Source organism: Tamandua tetradactyla, chromosome 20 (genome assembly GCF_023851605.1).
Source record: "Tamandua tetradactyla isolate mTamTet1 chromosome 20, mTamTet1.pri, whole genome shotgun sequence".
Classification (NCBI taxonomy): domain Eukaryota; kingdom Metazoa; phylum Chordata; class Mammalia; order Pilosa; family Myrmecophagidae; genus Tamandua; species Tamandua tetradactyla.
Window position 1 is genome coordinate 49,854,074 of NC_135346.1, and position 12,463 is coordinate 49,866,536.

Below are 12,463 nucleotides of genomic sequence, written 5' to 3' on the forward strand. Positions count from 1 at the left end.
ATATTTCATCTATTTTCAAAACCTGGCAATATTGTTCTCCCTCATGCAAAAACGTTTTTTCATTTGTACATTTAATCACTCATTGCTCCCTCTAGGCATTCCTAAATTATACTATCTCAGTCTTCATCCTCTATCTTTCCTTCTGGTTTCATATGTGCCCCCAACCTTCTCCCTCTATCATACTCACATTCAGCTTTACTCAGTACTTATATTATTGTGCTACAATCAGGTAGTATTGTGCTGTCCATTTCTGAGTTTTTACAATCAGTTCTGCTGCACAATCTGTATTCTTTCAGCACCAACTGCCCAATCTCTACCTATTTCTATCTCCTGATAACCTGTGTTGTTTTTTTTTTTCCTTTGGGTTCATGGTCCGGGAATCAAGCTGGGTCTCCAGCATGGAAGGCAAGCAATCTACCACTGAACCACCCATGCATCCTAACCTGTGTTCTTAACTTTAATTCTCCAAGTTCGCTCATTTAAGTTAGTTCATATTAGTGAGACCTTTTTGTTTCTGTCTAATTTCACTTAGCATAATGTCCTCAAGTTTCATTCATGTTGTTACATGCCTCATGACTTTATTCTGTCTTAACAGCTGTATTATATTCCATTGTATGTATATACCACAGCTTGTTTAGTCACTCATCTATTGATGGACACTGGGGCTGTTTCCATCTCTTGGCAATTGTAAATAATGCTGCTATAAACATTGGTGTGCAAATGTTCATTTGTGTCCTTGCCCTCATGTCCTCTGAATACATACCTAGCAATGGTGCTGCCAGATCATATGGCAATTCTATACTTAGCTTCCTGAGGAACCGCCAAACTGCTTCCAGAGCGATTGTACCATTTTACATTCTCACCAACAGTGGGTAAGTGTTGCAAGCTGCTGGCCTCGGGATGGCAGCGGTAAACTGTGGCGATTGTTATGTAGAGCAGTCTGGGAGGAAGAGAATGTTTACCCAAAACAGTTATGTTAAGTATGAAGGACACTGTAGATTATTCTAATTTACAGGTAAGTGCGCTTCTTTCTCCATATCCTCTCCAGCATTTGTCATTTTCTGTTTTCGTTTTTTTTTTTAATAATGGCCAGCCTAGAAGGTGTCACATGATATCTCATTGTAGTTTGAGCAGAAGGGGAGCTCAAAACAGGAATTACGTTCAATTTAGAAAAGTCAGTTGTACATTTTTATGCTTCTGAATAGGTGACTGAAAATCCTAAATGAAAAAAAAAACACATTTTTTTCCACTGTACTTCACCCCATTTTATTTCATTTCCTGTTCCTGAAATACGTAGTGTCTCTCTTTTTAGAAATATTATTTATCAGAGAAAAGAGCCCACAATTGAGCTGATGCATTGAAGAGGCAGAATTTTCTTAGCTTTAGGAGACCAACCAGCTGACACAGGCACAATTTCTCAGCCAAAGCTCCTAAGGAAGAAGGGTTGGGAACTTGGAAAGGAAGGGTTAACTTAAACTAGGACATGTGCTAACTCAGAGGCATCTCAGCTTGCTCTTTTGAAACTATGACTTCTGTTGCAGGGTTGCCTTCCTCATGCCTTATTCTTTTTCCTTCCCACTTTTTGAAATTGAGGTGAAATTTACATAACACACAAGTAAACATTTTAAAGTGTACTATGCTGTGGCATTTAACACATTCACGATGTTGTGCAACTGCCATCATTACGTAGGTCCATAGCATTTCCCCAAAGGAGGACTTTTACGCATTAAACCCTTCTCCCCCAGCTCCTGGCAACCACTAATCTGCTTTTTTGTCTCTATGGATTTACCTATTATGGACCTTTTGTATAAATGGAATCATACAATGGTTGACCTTTTGTGTCTGGCTTCCTTCATCCAGTATGTACCCTCCAACACTATCTCTTCTTCCTGAATCTTTGGGGCCCACCCAAGCATTCTCCAAGCATTTCCAGACTCTATTTTCCAAGAATTAGGCCAAATAAAGCTAGGAAACAAGGTCAGAGGGCTTTGGATGGAAATTAAAACCACTTAGGATAAAGCAACCCAGCAGTTTTTTATCAGGCCCAGGCAGCTGCATGTGGTTTGAAGGGCATTTATCTAAGGCCAGTAGGCTTTCTAATTAAGTGCAAGGCTGGGACCCCTGTCCCAGTCCATGTGGGAGAGGGGCTTGCCTCTGTCCTTGACTTGAAACATGCTCTGTGCCCATGAAGGAAAGCCAAGTTTTGAAAGCAAAATACAGCCAAATTGAGACTGGTATAGCAGATTTTCACTAAGCTTTATATAATCAGGCAGAAAAGCATGGGATAGCAAAGACTAAGTTGCTCCTAAATTCCAAGTGGCTACACCCGGCCATGAGTACTGGGAACGCCTGGGAGACACACATCATAGATGGTTGGCCATGTCAGGTTCTTCTCTGATTGCTATTGCGGGCAGGACTTTTAAATTGTAAGTGAAGGAAATTGTAGGGGAAGGAAATGGGAGATGGGGGCTTCGTTAGCCCTCAACGTGTGTCCAGTTAAAGAGATGGCTGGCAACGCACTGCTGGCTGATGGGTTTCTCTCTCTGGCTTCAGTACTTTTACTGTGGAGCGCAACCTGCTCCCTAGGAGGAAGAAATATGGGTTTTCTTTATGTAGGATGGGCTTATTTCTCTTCATCTATGAAGATTCATCTGCTGATGAATGGTCCCTGAAAACTGTACAGAGCCCCTGCCTCTCCCCCTTATACACAGAAAGCTGTATGACTTTGGGCAAGTCACTTTTCTCAATTTCCTCAGCTGTAAATGAAGACATTCGATTAGATACTGCTTCAAGGATCAATTAATATATTCATGGTACTTCATAGTTTTCCCAAAGTGTATCCACATAAATTTATTCCTCATGGTAAATTCTTGCCAGGTGATTTTTTTTTTTTTTTTTTTTGTGCAAGTAGATTTTATCAGCCCATTCTCTGTTTTGCAGATGCTCAGAGAGATGACATAACTTACCTAGGTGAAAGCAAGAAAGTTATAGCTCTAGGGCTCTGGTTCACTGTACTTTTTCTCTAGTGCAGGAGGGATAGAGGATATTGGTGATAACATTGCAATGGCCCCTATAAGCTGAAAAGTCCACAAGGATGTGGCCAGGCATGAGTTGAAGGCTGGTTTGGGAAGACCAACTTTGCCTGAATCACTATGTGATCTGCCTATGAGACTCAGATCTCTCACTGGTCTCAACTTCCATGGACTCATGACGTCCTCCTATCCTTAGAAACGCTTCTTATAGATCCTCTCTGTTCCATGGAAGACATAGAATTGAGACCATTGTGCTCATATCCACAGCGGGAGATGGTGCGGTGGAGTGGAAAAGCATCATTTTAGACTCAGCAGATCCAGGTTTGATTCCCAGCTCTGCCGTGTGCTAGCTATAGAATCCTGGGCAATGATGTCACTTCTCTAAAGTTCAGATTCTTCTTCTATAATATGCAGATAGTAATACCTACCTTGTGAAATTTTTGTGAGGATTGGGGATAAATATACAAAACCTTATAGCTACTCTTTAAAGGGAACTGTTCTCATTATTTCCCCAATTGTTGTACTGACTTTACTCCAAGGCTTGCACAAGATCTGGTTTCAGTCTTCTGATTAATTAGCTCATCAGCTTTCCTTAATCCCATGAGCTCCAGTATCTTATATCCTGTCTCTGGGAAAGTGTCCAACAATTGGCATTTATCAAGGATTAACATTATGTAAATCATTGTGTTGTAGTGGATGGGACACGGGCACTGGACTCAGGCAAACCTGGTTCAAATACCACCTCTGTCATTTCCTAACTGTAGGCTTCAGGCATTGGTTAAATGGAAAAGAACAGAACCTGCTGGCAGCATGGCTTTGAGCTTATATGAAAGCAAGTATACAAATATGTGATAAAGATCCTGTGCTCAGTGAATGTCAGTTCTTCATGTACTCATTCTATGAATTTACCTTCTCACCTATAATCAGGCAAACTTCCACTTTTCTAAGCACCACTCTCACGTCATAACAGTCATCTTCAAAAGGAGCTGGAAGACAAAATCACTTGTAAAACAAGGTCACTGGAAAGAAGTAATCTTGAGATGTACTTGCAAGGTGAAAATCTCTTCAGCTAATTATGTTTTTTTGTGTAAAAATTTTTTTTAATGTTATGGGGAAGGCTGAAGTCTTTTTTTTTTTAAATTAAAGAAACTGTAGGTTTACAGGAAAATCATGCAGAAAATACAGAACAGAATTCCATATAATCCCTGTCCTACTGCAGTTTTCTTTATTATTAACACTTTGCATTAGTATGGTACCTTTGTGACAAACGATAAAACAATATTATTCTAGTTTGCAAGCTGCCGGATTGTGATAACCTGAAACAGAATGGCTTTTAAAAAGGGGAATTCATTTGTATGGACCAAGAAGTGGGATTGCTGGGTCATATGGGAATGCGATACTTAACTTTCTTAGGAACTGCCAAACTGTTTTTCATAGCAGCTGAACCATTTTACATTACCCAAATTAATGAATGAGTGTTCATATTTCACCACATCCTTTCTAACACTGGTTATTTTCTGTTTTTGTAATATATCTATTCTAGTGAGTGTGAAATGGTATCTCATTGTGGCTTTGATTTGCATTTCCCTAATGGCTAATGATGTTGAGCATCTTTTCATATGCTTGTTGGCCATTCGTGTATCTTCTTTAGAGGAATGTGTATTCAAGTCGTTTGCCCATTTTTATTTATTTTATCTTATTTTTTTACACTAAAATTCCAAATTTATTTCCTAGTTAATTAATTGTTGAAGACAAATTACATAGTTATTCTTTGGGGGAAAATAGTGTCCCAGATAAATGTCCCAACTCACTGATCAAATCTCTCTGGGATTCATCAGGGCATCATCTGGACAAACCAACAAAATCTCATGTCCTATACAAAGTTCCATGTACTTAAGGTGTTCAATCAACTATCTACATAAGTTATATTAGGAGATGCACTTGTCAAAGTATAAATTTGTACCAAATAAGCATTTTTTGCTTTAGTCTCACACATAAGTTGAAATTTTAGAATATTGATTACCATCTGTTTTCAGCACACTGCAGTAATGACATTCTTTTGTTCTTCCTCATGTAAAAACATTTTTAAAATTTATACATTTAGTCACTATCATTATACACTCTAGGCATTCCTAGATTATACCATCTCAATCTTTATCATCTTTCTTTGCGATTTCATTTATGGCCCAGCCCTCCTCCCTCTATCATTCTCATATGCAACTTCATTCAGTGTTTTAACATAATTGTATTACAGTTAGGTAATATTGTGCTGTCCATTTCTGAGTTTTTATATTCAGTCCTGTTGCACAATCTGTGTCCCTTCAGCTCCAGTTACCCAATATGTTACCCTATTTCTATCTCCTGATGTTCTCTGTTACCAACGAAATATTCCAAGTTTATTCACTAATGTCAGTTCATATCAGTGAGACCATACAGTATTTGTCCTTTTGTTTCTGGCTAATCACACTCAGCATAATGTCCTTAAGGTCCATTCATGTTGTTACATACTTCATAATTTATTCTGTCTTACAGCTGCATAATATGCCATCTTATGTAAATGCCACAGTTTGTTTAGCCAACTCTCTGTTAATGGACATTTTGGCTGCTTCCATCTCTTGGTAATTGTAAATAATGCTGCTATAAACATTGGTGTGCAAATGTCCGTTTGTGTCCTTGCCCTCACATCCTTTGAGTAGAGACAGCATATAGATGGGCCCTGTTTTTGAATCCATTCTGCCAGACTATGTCTTTTGATTGGAGAGTTTAATCCATTAACATTCAGTGTTATTACTGCGTGGGTAGTACTTTCTTCTACTATTTTGCCTTCTGGATTTCATATGTCTTATCTAATTTTCCTTCTTTTTACCTTTACTCTTAGTCTTCCTTTCTGCACTCTTCTCCACACTTCTCTCTTCTGTCTTCGTATCTGTCTTTAGTGCTCCCTTTAGTATTTCTTGCAGAGCTGGTCTCTTGGTCACAAATTCTCTCAGTGATTTTTTGTCTGAAAATGTTTTCATTTCTCCCTCATTTTTGAAGGACAATTTTGCTGGATATAGAATTCTTGGTTGGCAGTTTTTCTCTTTTAATAATTTAAATATATTATCCCACTGTCTTCTCTCCTCCATGGTTTCTGCTGAGAGATCTGCGCATAGTCTTATTGGACTTCCCTTGTATGTGACGGATTGCTTTTCTCTTGCTGCTTTCAAGATTCTCTCTTTCTCTTTGACCTCTGACATTCTGATTAGTAAATGTCTTGGAGTATGTCTATTTGGATCTATTCTCTTTGGGGTGTGCTGCACTTCTTGGATCTGTAATTTTAAGTCTTTCATAAGAGTTGGGAAATTTTCAGTGATGATTTCCTCCATTAGTTTTTCTCCTCCTTTTCCCTTCTCTTCTCCTTCTGGGACACCCACAACATGTATATTCATGCACTTCATATTGTTTTTCAATTCCCTGAGTCCCTGCTTATATTTTTCCATTTTTTTCCCTATAGTTTCTGTTTCTAGTCGAATTTCAGATATTCCATCCTCCAGTTCGGAAATCCTATGTTCTGTCTCTTGAAATCTACCATTGTAGGTTTCCATTGTTTTTTTCATCTCATCTACTGTGTCTTTCATTCCCATAAGTTCTGTGATTTGTTTTTTCAGACTTTCAGTTTCTTTTTTTTGTTCTTTCCTTGCCTTCTTTATATCCTCCCTCAATTCACTGATTTGGTTTTTGATGAGATTTTCCATGTCTTTTCGTATATTCTGAATTAATTGTTTCAGCTCCTGTATGTCATTTGAATTGTTGGTTTGTTCCTTTGACTGGGCCATATCTCCAATTTTCCTAGTGTGATTTATTATTTTTTGCTGGTGTCTAGGCATTTAATTACCTTAATTAGTTTATTCCGGAGATTGCTTTCACTTCTTTTACCTAGGATTTTCTTGCTGGATGAATTTGTTGTCTATCTGTTCTTTGACATTCAGTTCAGTTTTATCTGGATCTCTAGCTTAAGTTTTGTTTAACAGAGGAGAATTTTTCAGTTCTTGTTTTCTTGTTTCTTGCCCTGCTTGTATGGTGCCTTTCCCCACCCCCACACTTAGGAGGGTTTACTTAGATATTATTGACCCCAGCCAGATTTTCCCAGACCAAACTGGCCTCCTATCAGGAGGAAAGAGTCACCTGCGTCAGTTTTCCCTGAGGGTGAGACCCAACAGGTTGAAAGACTTTCCTGTGAAGTTTCTGGACTCTTTTTTTCTTATCCTGCCCAGTATGTGGCGCTTGTCTGCCTGCAGGTCCCACCAGCATAAGATGATGTGGTACCTTTAACTCTGGTGGACTCTCCCTGGGTTCTGGGGGGGCTCGCAGCCAGTCCAGCTGGTCCAGGCTGGGGTACGCTGTGTGTCTGGTCACTGATGTGGCCCCAGGAGCTGTTCTGTTCTGTTTCTGGTTATTTAGTAGTTGTTCTGGAGGACGAACTAAAATGCGCACATTGTTAAGCCGCCATCTTGACCTGGAAATCTTAGGCCTAATTTTAAGTAGGCTTGACCTATCCCTTGTGGGGTTAAGTTTCATATGAACAACCCCCAAGATTGGGAGTTCAGCCTATAGATTTGGTTCTCCTCACTCCTGTAAGAATATCAAGAATTCAACTTGGGAAGGTTGAATTTTCTCCCTTTCTCACCATTCCCCGAAGGAGACTTTGCAAATACTTTTTTATTCGCTATTCAAATCACTCTGGGATTTATTGGGGCATCACTCTGGACAAATCAAGAAAATCTCATGCCCTACTCAAGGTTACATGTACTTATGGTGTTCAATTAAGCTGTCTACATAAGTTATCTTAGGAAATCATTTTGCCCATTTTGAAATTGTTTTTTTGTCTTTTGGTTGTTAAGTTGTAGGAGTTCTTTATATATTCTGAACATTAAACCCTTATCAGATTGTGATTCCAAATATTTTCTCCCATTCTTTTGGTCATCTTTTTTTTTTTTTGCATGATCAACTACTTTGATTCACAAAAGTTTTTAATTTTGATGAAGTCCCATTTATCTATTTTTTCTTTTGTTGCTTGTGATTTTAGTGTACAGTCTAAGAAATTGCCCAAAGATGCTTCTCTATATTTTCTTCTAGGAGTTTTATAGTTCTGGTTCTTATATTTAGGTCTTTGATCCATTTCAAGTTAATTTTTGTATATGGTATGAGAAAAGAGTCTGCCTTCATTCTTTTGCGTATGGTATCCATTTTCCAAGCACAATTTGTTGAAGAGACTTTTCTTTTCCCATTGAGTGGACTTGTCAAAATTCAATTGGCCATAGATGTGGGGGTTTATTTCTAGTTCGAATTTTTATTCCATTAGTCTATATGTCTGTCTTTGTGTCAGTACCTCACTGTTTTGATTACTGTAGCTTTGTAATAAATTTTAAAATCAGGTTTGATTCCCAGCTTGTGCACTTCCCAAACAAACAAACAAATGAAAAACCAAACAAACAAAAATTTAGCAAATGGTGCTGCGATAAGGGGATACTCATGTGTAAAAAGAATGAAGTGTGACCTCTGCCATACAGAATGCAAGAAAAAAAAAGAAAGAAAGAAAGAAAAAAAAAATCAGGCAGTTGGAATTTTGTTGGTGATTGCATTGCATCTGTAAATCACTTTGAGAAGAACTGATATCTTAACAATATTTATGTTCCAAGCCATGAACATGGAATGTCCTTCTTTTTATTTAGGTCTTTGATTTCTTTTCACAATCTTTTATAGTTTTCCATGTATGAGGCCTTTACATCCTTGGTTAAATTTATTCCTTGATATTTGATTCTTTTAGCTACTATTGTAAGTGGAATATTTTTTTTATTTCCTTTCAGATTGTTCATCACTAGTCTATAAAAACACTACTAATTTTTGCATGTTTTGCATTTTGTATTTGGTCTTTTTGCATGTGACCCACCACTTTGCTGAATTCATTTATTAGCTGTAGTAGCTTTTTTTTTTTTAGATATTTAAAGATTTTCTATATATAGTATCATGTGATCTGCAAATTAAGTAAGTGTTTATTCTTCCTTTCTAATTTGGATGACTTTTATTTCTTTTTCTTAACAATTCCTCTGACTAAAACTTCTAGGACAATGTTGAATAACTGTGGTGAAATGGACATCCTTGTCTAGTTCCTGATCTTAAAAGGAAAACTTTCAGTTTTCACCATTGTATATGGTGTTATCTGTGACTTTTCATACATGCCTTTTATCGTGTTGAGGAAATTTCCTTCTATGTATAGTTTTCTAAGTGTTAAGTAGGCTGGATATTTTATGTGCCAATTGAGATGATCCTATGTTTTTTCCCCCTTATTTCTATTAATGCATTGTATTATATTAATTGATTTTCTTATGTTAAACCACCCTTGCATACCTGGGATAAATCCCACTTGATCATGGTATATAATTCTTTTAACTGGAATAAAAGAATTTGGTTGGATTCAGTTTGCTACTATTTTGTTAAGGATTTTACATTTATATTCATAAGGGACATTGGTCTTTACATTTCTTTTGTTGTGTTGTTTTTATCTGACTTTGGTATTAAGGTGAAGTTGGCTTCAGAAATTTTTCAATTTTTTGGAAAAGTTTTGAACAGAATTAGGGTTTGTTCTTGGAATATTTGGTAATATTCATCACAGAAGCCATCTGATCCTGGGCTTTTCTTTGATGAGAAATTTTTCTTTTGTTTTCCTTTTTTTTGCATGGGCAGGCACTGGGAACCGAACCCAGGTCTCCGGCATGGGAGGCAAGAACTCTGCCTGCTGAACCAACATGGCCTGCCCTGATGGGAATTTTTTGATTCCTCATTCAATCTCTTTATTTGTTATTGGTTTGTTGAGATCTTCTATTTCTTCTTAAGGCAGTGTTGGTAGTTTGTGTGATTCCAAGAATTTGTGCATTTTATCTAAATTTTCTAATTTGTTGGCATGCCATTGTTTATTGAATCCTCTTATAACACTTTTTATTTCTGTGTGCTCAGTAGTAATGTCTCCTTCTCGCTTCATTTCTGATTTTAGTTAGTTTAGTCTTTTTCTTTTTTTTCTTTGTCAGTCTAACAAAAGGTATGTCGATTTGATCTTTTGTTTTATTTATTCTCTTACTTTATAAAATTCTTTCTTTCATTTGTATCTGCTCTTATCTTGTTATTTCTGCCTCTCTGCTTGTTTTAGGTTTAGTTTGCTTTTCTTTTTCTAGATACTCCCTTTGAGAGATTAGGTTTCTGATTTGAGATCTTTCTCTCTTTTTTTTTATTGTATAGTAATTTTATTTTTCTCATTTTACTGTTTTGACATTTTATGCACAAATATTTATCTGAGTAAAAATAGAAAATAACTGTTTTATGTAAAATTACCCCAAAAATGTAAAAAGCACAGAGAAATGCATAATTGTTATTATGACAGTATAAGCATCTTTATTTAAAGAATAAAAATGTATGCAAAAATCCTCCTCCCTTTTACCAAAGATTGAGAATATTTTTCTGGCAACAAGTGAAATGTCACTGAGCTATTAATCCTTTACATCCTCGATATCTGAAGACATTAAGTTAGTCACAGGTTTGTTTTGAAAATTATGAATTCTAAAACATTTTTGTGCTATTTAAAAGATACTTGTTCTTTTTAAAGGCAGTAGCATAAAATGATGAATATGAAAAACTGCAGGCTTCACCAGAAATACTTGGAGGCACTATACTTATTCTGCTCAATTTGTTTGACTTTATGTTTATGATGCCAACCCCAATTTAGATTTCAGGTTAGGAAGGTACTTATTAAAAGTTGGCTCAATGAAAACCTCATATGGAAAACAAGTTTAAAACAAAAGCGAACATTTTATTATTCTTGATGTGTCAGGTACAAAAGGTGACCAATAATTTTCTTTCTTTCTTTCTTTGAATACTATAAATTCTCCTATGAAATTTTTTTCATAGAAACAGAACAGAGAATGAATACCATGAATTATATTTCCATTCACAAGATGAGTTACCTTTCAATAAAAGAAAGGACTCCTTGGCTTTCTGATAAGTGTAACCTCAATAAGGACAAAGAAGACTTTAATTTGGGACTGCAAACTAATGAGAGATTTTTATAATCAACTGGAAAGATTAGTCTCATTACTTTACCCATGTTCTGGTGCATAAGATGACAGTAAAAGAGGTAAAGAAGAAAAAACAAACAGTGTCTGATCATGGATGAGAACTCTCTGCTCAAATTACCAAGAAGAGTAAAAGCAAATGAAAAAAATAGAATGCTGGTTAAAAAAAGTGTCTGGGGAACGCTTAAAGCAAAGAAGATAATAATCGTTTGTAAGGATCTAAAAGAAATGTGGATGTTCCTTGCCTTAAAACATTTATATGTAGATATAATTGAGACACGAAGAATGTCTCTTAGTTAAAACTTTAACACAATGTCTCCCCAAATGCTTTTTAAAATCAACAAGATACCAGAACAATGTATTTTATTATTTTTAAGACTATTAATGACTTAACTCCCCAGACCAAGAGTATGATGCAAAGCCTTCATTTTAGTTATTTATTTATTGGAAGCTGTAGCTTCTATATATTATTCGTATTGTAATCCTACTTAGATATTCTTACAATTACAGCATCAAACTGTACTAATAATTTAAGGTGTCAGTCTATTCTACATGTGTTTATAAAAAATAAACATGAAAATTTTATTCATTTTAGGTATCTACAGCAGTCTTGAAGGACTCAGTACAGTAATATAAACATACTGAAATCAGACATTATAGTCCTATCACAGAGCCCTTAAAATTATGATTTAAGATTTCCAGAAAAAGTGATCCCTCCTCTCCTTGTTCTTAAGATCCCTGCTTCCTATGGTGCATTCCAAACTACTCCTTAGTACTGGTGGCCGTCAGTGCTAACAATGCCACTGTGCCCATGGCATCTTAGCCCTTTCCTCCCAGTTGGTCAGAAGCATTAACTAAGTTCTTATGAAGTTGTTTTGGGGGGTAGGTTTGAGGGAAATGATGACAGAGAAGGAATTCAAGAATCAACCTTCTGCTATAAGAGGATTAAAAGCCATCTGCCAATCTCTCATATTATGATCTATGCGTAATACCATAAAACACAAAAAAGAAAGACATTCTTAGTAAGTGTTAGCTTATAGTAGCGTTGAATATAAAAAATTATGTAATTTAAAAAATTTTTAGTTATTTAATATTCCTCCCTTTGAATACCTTATGCCTTCATATATATATGTATACATATATATGCATATATAATGGTTAACTATACATGCATATAGGTATTTGTATACACATACATATATAATATTAAAAAAGAAAAATTTAAATAAACAGTAAGTTTCATTTTAAGAGAGAACACTACATATACTGGAAGTCAAATTTTCCTTTTAAAAGTACTTGCAAGTAATATATTAATATTTTGAAAGGGAA